This window comes from Stylophora pistillata, unplaced genomic scaffold (genome assembly GCF_964205215.1).
Source record: "Stylophora pistillata unplaced genomic scaffold, jaStyPist1.2 SCAFFOLD_63, whole genome shotgun sequence".
NCBI lineage: Eukaryota > Metazoa > Cnidaria > Anthozoa > Scleractinia > Pocilloporidae > Stylophora > Stylophora pistillata.
Window position 1 is genome coordinate 272,116 of NW_028290915.1, and position 8,315 is coordinate 280,430.

General features: G+C 38.2%; 1 long non-coding RNA gene across 1 annotated transcript; it reads right to left on the minus strand.

Moving 5' to 3' along the window:
* Positions 1-6,064: 6,064 nt before the first annotated feature.
* Positions 6,065-7,652, minus strand: LOC148715618 (uncharacterized). Its single transcript, XR_015995921.1, has 2 exons — positions 7,473-7,652; positions 6,065-6,301 (listed from the first exon to the last, which is right to left on the minus strand). It is a non-coding gene; the product is annotated as an uncharacterized LOC148715618 (long non-coding RNA).
* Positions 7,653-8,315: the final 663 nt, after the last annotated feature.

The window sequence follows — 8,315 nt, forward strand, 5'->3', positions numbered from 1 at the left end:
ATCATCGTCCAGGATTGTAGCAATTTCAGAGCAACTTTTTTCTTCTCAAGAGTACTGGTTCCCTCATCTGATAACTCATAGTCATTAGCATTGGGAAGCCAGTTATTCTGCATTAAGAAGGTTGCATCCCATACTTTTGTATCAGACTGTAGTTGCTTAGTGGCCTTCATGACAAGAACTTGTATTTTTGCCGGGTGGTTTTCATACCTGTTGGCACAATATCTGGATTTGGGGTTGCAGTTTAGGTTGTTGTGTAATTTTTCAGGCTGTATGACTTCAGGTGTTCCGCTTTGGGGAATTTTTTACCCTCCTTCTGCTTCATCAATGGTTTCAGAACATTGTACCATTCTTTGCCTTTTCCTGGTTGCAAAATATGTTCGTTGAGCCAGGTGAAGGTTAACCTAATTTTTTTTCAGGAATTTTCTATACTTTTTTTTTTTAATTTTCTCTCTTCTTTACGTATTTTTTTTTTTTGCCTTAACAGGTGAAACTTTCTTTGTCAACCCAGCCTCGGAAACCATGGACATGACTTCCCTAAAGGACTTTCCCAGTTGCTCCTTACATTCAGAGTCAAATTCCTTATATATCACTGAGCCTACGTTTTTCCCTTCTTTTTGTGTTGGTTTGAAGATTTTTTTTCCTGAAAGCTCTTTGGCTTGACTTTTTACATCTGTGAATGCCTCCCTTCTGCTTGCCACACAACCTATGCTGTTTTTGAAGAGTCTACTCTCTGCTGGTGTTGTTAAGAGACAGCATTTGCATTCTATTTGGTGCTGAGATTTTTTACCCTGGGCAGTTGTCTGCCAGCTTTCCATAGAATATGCATTTATATACCGTTGCTTTTTTTCTGGTGGTGACCACTGTGAAATTTGGTTATCAGTGGCCTTATATTTCTTGAGTAAAAGACCTATTGAGGTAATTATACTTTTTTGTAATTGTGCTTCATTTTTCTACCTGTAAGTATTTAGTGACCTTCAAAAGATTTATGTAAAGAAAAACTTACTTTTGCTCACATGTAAAAGGGGAAATTCTTTGAAATTTTCCATTTAGAGCTGATATCTCTCTTCCAATTGCTGCCTTTTATACGCCTTTTCTGATTCCTTGTCCTTTCTTGAAAACTTTTTTTGGGCAAGGGACTTAGTATTCCATAAATAAACATGAGCGAATCAATCCCTGGTCAATTGCCATGTCAATATACATTTTCTTTCTATTTTCTTTTTCACTCAATTTTTTTTTTGCCTTTTTTTGTAATTTTGTACGACATGAAATTGGACAGACGCCTCCAACTGAGCCGGCAGGAAATCAGAGCAAAGTGCGCATGCAAATTAACTCTCCATTAAGGTGGGGTGAGAGGGGAGAATTTGAAGTTTGAATAACCTTGTTTTTCACCCTTTTCTTTCTGCCAGGCGAGTTGAAATCCCCGTTTATTTCCTACCAACAGATTTTCATAAGACCTGAGAGCGGGGTTATAATTTTTAAACACGTGGAGCACTAATACTAGCAGTTATTTCTCCCTTCCACCTCCCACCTCCTGCAGCTCAATTTTGTTGCATGTTGTGGGTTTATTTTGCTGTCATGTGAAGAGAAAAATTAAAGCTGTTGTATATTTGACTTCATGGGAAACAACAACCCATGCAGTGAGTCCCACAGTACATCTCTTAATTTATTTTAGAATCTTTTATTTTCTTTCGGTCACGGACGTAGAAATTACTAAAAAAGCAACAAACAATTTGAAGTAATACTCTTGAAGCATTTCAGTATCTTACAACTACAGGAGATGAAAACATACAATACTAGAACAGTAAATAATAATTCCTTCGTTTTTTGGCTTGCTAAGCCAGCAGATTTACTTTCCCATCAGTTATTTGTCCGGTGATCGACCTGATAACTATAGGCACCATATTTGATTTCCGCCTTCTTGGTCAGCGGTATAATGTGGTAGTCAAGTCTTACTCATGTATTATGTTCGAAAAGAAACATCCCTATATTTAACAATTATTCCACGAGTGCGCGTTGGATATGAGATGATAGATAGCCAACGAGGCGCGTAGCGCCGAGTTGGCTATAATCATCTCATATCCAACAAGCGCGAGTGGAATAATTGTTTTATTAAAAACGCCCTCAAGAAATATTATTTTGTAAGAAGAAAATGGATTTTTTAGCTCCCTTTTGAATTTGATAGGTGACCTTTGATATTATGGCGGTAAGACGTGTTCCGAGCCTGTCCGTAATTTTATTAAGTTTTTCGCTGTTAGCTTTGTTCTCTGTCAACTTATACTCTCTCAAGCTCTCGAAGAATGCTCAAGTGTATTACGGGGATAAATTCTTCAAGTATTTCAACTCATACCTGGTCGATTTCAATCTAATTTCGCCAAGGCATATGTCAAGGATCGGCGGCCATTTTGTCACCTCACCTCACAAGAAGTTTCAGAAGTCAAGAGTGGCGTACTATTCAAACTGTACGGCTTCCTTCAACCCGGTTGCCCTTTCTGTGGTTAGAAGTGGAGACATTCATCCTCATCCAGGACCTCACAGACAATGTAACTCAAGAAACCCTGGTCCACCATTGGGAAAGAATACTCTTAAAATATCTTCCTTTAACGCAAGTAGTATCGTCAATAAAAGACTGGAGCTTCAGAGTCATGTAGCGCTGATGAACCCCGACATAATTGCGATAACCGGAACATGGCTTCATGAGGGAATAGCCGACAACGAAATCCTTCCATCTTCATATAATGTTCTTCGAAATGACCGTGGAAGTAGGGGTGGCGGTGTACTTTTAGCCGTTAAATCTAATATATCATGCTCAAGACGTCCTGATTTGGAAGAAGATATTTGCGAACTCTTATGGGCCGAAATTCCACTGAAAACTGGATCGTACTTCCTAGGAGTATTCTACCGCCCTCCTTCAAGTGACATGAACTATCTAGAAGGCCTTAAAAGGTCACTAGAAAAAGTTACAGTGGTATCCGATCACACTAATGTTGTTCTATTGGGTGACTTTAATTTTCCGGATATTGATTGGGACTTGATATGCCCTTCTCAACCAAATGTCTTATCAGACTATTTCTGCGATAATATTGTGAACTTCTATGGTTTCTCTCAATTGATCGACGAGCCTACGCGTCAAGATGCTATCCTAGACCTTGTGATATCTAATCGTCCAGAATCACTTAAAAACATCCAAATTTTGGACGGAATTGGCTCTTCAGACCACAATGTTGTCTCTCTCAAGTTGACATGCAAAGTCACTCGTCCATATCAACGACCAAAACAAATCTTTGACTACAAAAATGCTAATTGGGATAACTTTCGTCTTGAACTATCAAATATCCCATGGGACGCTATATTGAACGACAATGACACAATGGAAGAGGTTTGGTTAAATTGGAAGTCTGCATTCTTTAAAGCCATTGAAAACAACGTTCCTTCGAAGAAAATAAAATCAAGACAAAATGTGCCCTGGATCACTTCTGATATACGCAAGCTTTTCCACAAAAGAAAACGCCTTTGGAAGAAAGCCAAATTTACCCAGCTTGAAGTTGATTGGAATAAATATAAATCGTTAAGGAATAAAGTTAAATCGGAACTTAATAAGAGTTATTACCAACATGTTCACTCATTAATTGATTCCAAAAACCCTAAACGCTTCTGGTCTTTTATAAAATCCAAAACGAAAAACAAATCAATACCTGTCACTATGAAATGGTCGGATCGTGGTGTCACGGCTTCTACTGGCAAGGACAAAGCAGAGTTATTTTGCAAATTTTTCGCGTCGGTGTTTACCCGCCCTGACCCAGCTACCGATGTCGATGAGGATGCCCATTCACATGGTTCAGGCTTCGTTATACCAGATCTCATGTGCTCTAGTGCTAATGTGGGAGAGCTTTTGCTTACCCTTGATGTGAATAAAGCCACTGGCCCGGATGGTTTGTCTGCGCGTTTGCTCCGGGAGGCAGCCTCTGTAATTTCTGATCCACTGTCAAAGTTATTCAATATGTCTCTGAAGAGAGGAAAACTACCTCGTGACTGGAAGTCTGCCAACATCACCCCAGTTTACAAAAATGGTGGTAAAGAATATGTTTCTAACTATCGTCCAATTTCTCTAACATCGCTTGTAGTTAAGACCCTAGAGAAGCTAGTCACAAGACATATTATGGCTCATCTAGAAGATCTTGACTTGTTAAGCCCTCATCAATATGGCTTTCGAGCTGGTTTTTCCTGCACATCCCAACTTATTCGCCTATTTCACTCCTGGGCATCAGCCTTAGATAAAAACAAAACATCAGATGTCGTCTTCTTGGACTTTGAGAAAGCGTTTGACTCAGTCCCACACAAACATCTCATCTCTAAGCTTGGCCGATATGGTATCAATGGTCAGATTCTCGAGTGGCTAGGTGATTTCCTGCAAGATCGTTTCCAACGTGTTGTTCTGGAAGGTGAAAGCTCAGACTGGTCCATGGTTTACTCTGGTGTCCCTCAGGGAAGTATTGTTGGGCCAATGTTGTTCTTGTTGTATGTCAACGATATACCTGAGAACTTATCGTGTTCAAGTGAAATGTTTGCCGATGATACTCTATTGTTTAACTCAGATCATCCATCATCTGTTCATCAACCTGTGTGTGAAAGCTTGTCTCAGATCGTAGACTGGTGTAAAAAGTGGCTTTTGAAACTTAAAGCAACTAAATCCAAATGTATGAAAATCACGAGATCTAGATCTGTAACACCTTGCTCGTACAACATCAATTCAATCCCACTGGAACAGGTTAAAACACACAAACATATTGGAGTCATTATATCATCTGACTTATCTTGGAAACCGCATGTTCTCTCTGTTGCTGCTAAAGCAAATAAGATACTTGGCCTACTAAAGCGCACATTTGGGAAAAGCTCTGAAGCAATATCAATTGGATACAAGTCTATGGTTCGGCCAATTGTTGAGTATGCCTGTCCTGTGTGGAATCCACATCAACAATATCTTTCTGATAAGCTTGAAAGAGTGCAAAGGAATGCTTTCAGGTGGATCCTTGGTAGTTCTATCGACTATAGTGAACGTTTGAAGTATCTTGGCTGGCCAACACTCAACTCGCGTCGTGAATTTCTTAGTTTAGTGCAATTATTCAAATTCATTAATGGTTTTTCAAGAGTAGACTTATGTAATTACTTAACTTTCTCCAATAGTCGGACGAGATCTACCAACAATGTCAAAATCTGGACGCCTTATGCTCGAACAAATATCCACAAGAACTCTTTTTGGTATAAATATATAAAAATCTGGAATGACTTGCCAAGTGACATAGTTAGCTCTAGCTCTGCTAGTAAGTTTAAAAAAAAACTGAAAGAACACATTTTTAAATAATATCAATAATATTGCACCAATATCCATTTATCAATTAACTTGTTTTTTCAATAATTTTTACCTTTACATTTTAGTTTTATTTTTATTGCATATTGCTTTTATTCTGGGGGCTGCCGTCAATGAGAATTTAGTTCCTCTCTGGCTTGACCCTTTTTGCCTTTTTGCATCTCGATGTTATTTCTATTGTTATCTGTCTGTATTATTATTATTATTATTATTATCTTATTATTTAGGCAAATGAAGTTATTATAAATAAATAAATAAATAAATAAATAAATTAAGCTGACGCGTACGCTTACCATATTTGTATATTGGCTGATATACCATAATGGCTAAGCCAATAAAAAGTCTTGAATTGCATTATCCAATGATCCAGTTTTTAATAATTAACAATTATTCTACGAGCGCGCGTTGGATATGAGATGATAGATAGCCAACGAGGCGCGTAGCGCCTCGTTGGCTATAGTCATCTCATATCCAACAAGCGAGAGCGGAATAACTATTTTATTAAAAAAAACGCCCCCAAGAATCTTCTCGACTTTATTTTGTGAGAGGAAACCGGATTTAACAATGTACCGAAATTATATTGTGGTATATTGGCTCATATACCGTAACGGCTGAGCCAATAAAAAGTCTTGAATTGCATTATCCAATGATCTAGTTTTTAATAAAACTGATTACTACTCACATTCATTTTCACTGAAATATGGACAAAACTTCTGAAAACTTTAATGGTAATTTTACCGTCACAAATACAGTAGGCAACTCCTATATAGCATATTAGTCTAGGCAAGTTGTGTACAGAGAACAAAACGCTAATAATTTCAACAAGAAGTAAGCTTCTGGGAATAATGACAAACTCTTCAATAACAGCTAGCCACAGTAAATGTCACAGCCATCCATTCTGTCTATAGTACCAGTTATTGGGTCACTTCACATTACCTTAAACGGAAGAGAATATAAGAAACAACAACTTCAAGAACATGAAACACAGCAAAGTGAAATGTAACTAAGCTGATTTGAAATTCATTGCGCCATTCGTTTCTAATAACACAAGAAAGTGAAGGAAAGAAACGGCACCAGTTTTACTGATGAGACAAGGCCCACGCAATTTTTGGAGGTAAATGGACTAGTTAGACCGAAAGCTACATAGACAAACAATTAATAAACTGACAATAGTGAGGGATTTGGGGGCCAATTGATAAATAAGTTTTACCTAAGTTTTTCCTCTAGTTAGCCCATGAAGCTCGAAACGGCAATAATAAAAATTACCTCCAAAACACGGTAAAAAAATAAGCTTAAAACGTAGTTGATTGAGTTAAGACCATAACCATTGTTAAGACACATGCCAACCTACCATGTACAACAGACTTGGAGAGTAAAAAGGACAAAGACGGTTTTGGGTCATGATTTGGAAAATCCACCAAAACCTCCCTAAAAATAATACGCCGACGGTTGTAGTAAGAGCGACTTACGAACGAATCTTACCAACGGTCAAACATTTGGTGACAACAGACAAAAAATTGATTCGGCTCATATTCTCAAGTTAGTTAGGCCTTATGGTGAAATAAAGCACTGCATACTTCGTTTGGCTGAATAGCGATATATTTTCGAGAAAATCGATAATAACTGAATTTCGACCAAATGCCGGTTTTGAAGCTCAAAATTTCAGACTAATCTCGGAGCGTCGCGCCACGAATTGAAAACACTTGGACCGATAACAACTACCAAATCTTGAAAACAACATCAAAACATAGCAATTTAAGCAATTCTTGATGGTTTATTTACACAATCTAACTGAATTTAACCGACCTTCTTCTAACAAGATTAAAAATAGGTAAAAACTAACCCGTTAACCTTATTTTACTATGTGCTATACAAAATAATCGACTGAAAATCTGGATTTTGGAAGGCGAAGTGTAGTTTTTTTCGATCTCCAAAGGATTTTTTAGGGAAATGATTCAGTGCGATTTTATCAAATTTTAAAGTTGGATAAAATGAGCTGATTTGACGATGCCGTCAGTTGTTCGAAAGTGTTCACATTCAAACACAAACTCCATTGTTTCGCATTTTACATCCAATCTACATCTTATTTAATATAACATCATCTTACCGTCCATATTGCTGCATCACAAAAGGGGATTGCAGTCCTAAAGTTGTTGCATTGTTCCCTCAATAGCGATAGAACTTGGCAGGATAGTCAACACCTGATAATAATTGTTGACAAAGCGTATCTCGGGATTTCTCTATTCCCACTCCGTTGAAACACTTTGCGTAAGAGATCTTGTATAAGTCTACAACTGAACCCATTCTCAAAGACCCAGGGGCTGAGTCGATTTCAAGTTGGGGCATGAAGAGCCCGTGGGGACATTGTCTTACAAAACTAGTTCCAAACGGTCGCAGTCGTTCTGCCATCTGATTGGTGCCAGGAAATCTTTGTGTTTTTCTGCCCAATCAGAGTAACGTGTACTTTAGAAACCTTTCGTGTGTTTTAACACGGACATCTATGCGCTCAGTTGCTCGCTATGATTGTTTGGACCGTGCAACGGTGATTTGCTTGAGGTGAAAAGTTTCAGTCTCAGCACACAATGTAAGAGAGATCGATCAGATTGTCCGTGAAAATTTTACAGGAAATTATACTGAATACTTTCGCAGGTATCACGAGAGAACGTGTTTTAAAGTTTGCGAGGTTTTTATACAACACGATGGTTGAAGTCATTGATATGTCGCTTTAAACGTTAAACGACATTTAAGCTTAAATCTTTCTAGATTTTTTGCGTAATTTGCTATGACTGAAACTTTGCCAATCCCGTGAAGTTATTTCGTCGCACGGGCCACGCAGGTATGTCGAGCAACTGGCACTTTCGCCTACGTAGCTTTCTGTTTTCTGTGCGCGCCAAAATCTAATCTTCGCTTTGTAGTAAAATCGTTCACAATAGGGCCAAGGTTGCAGAGA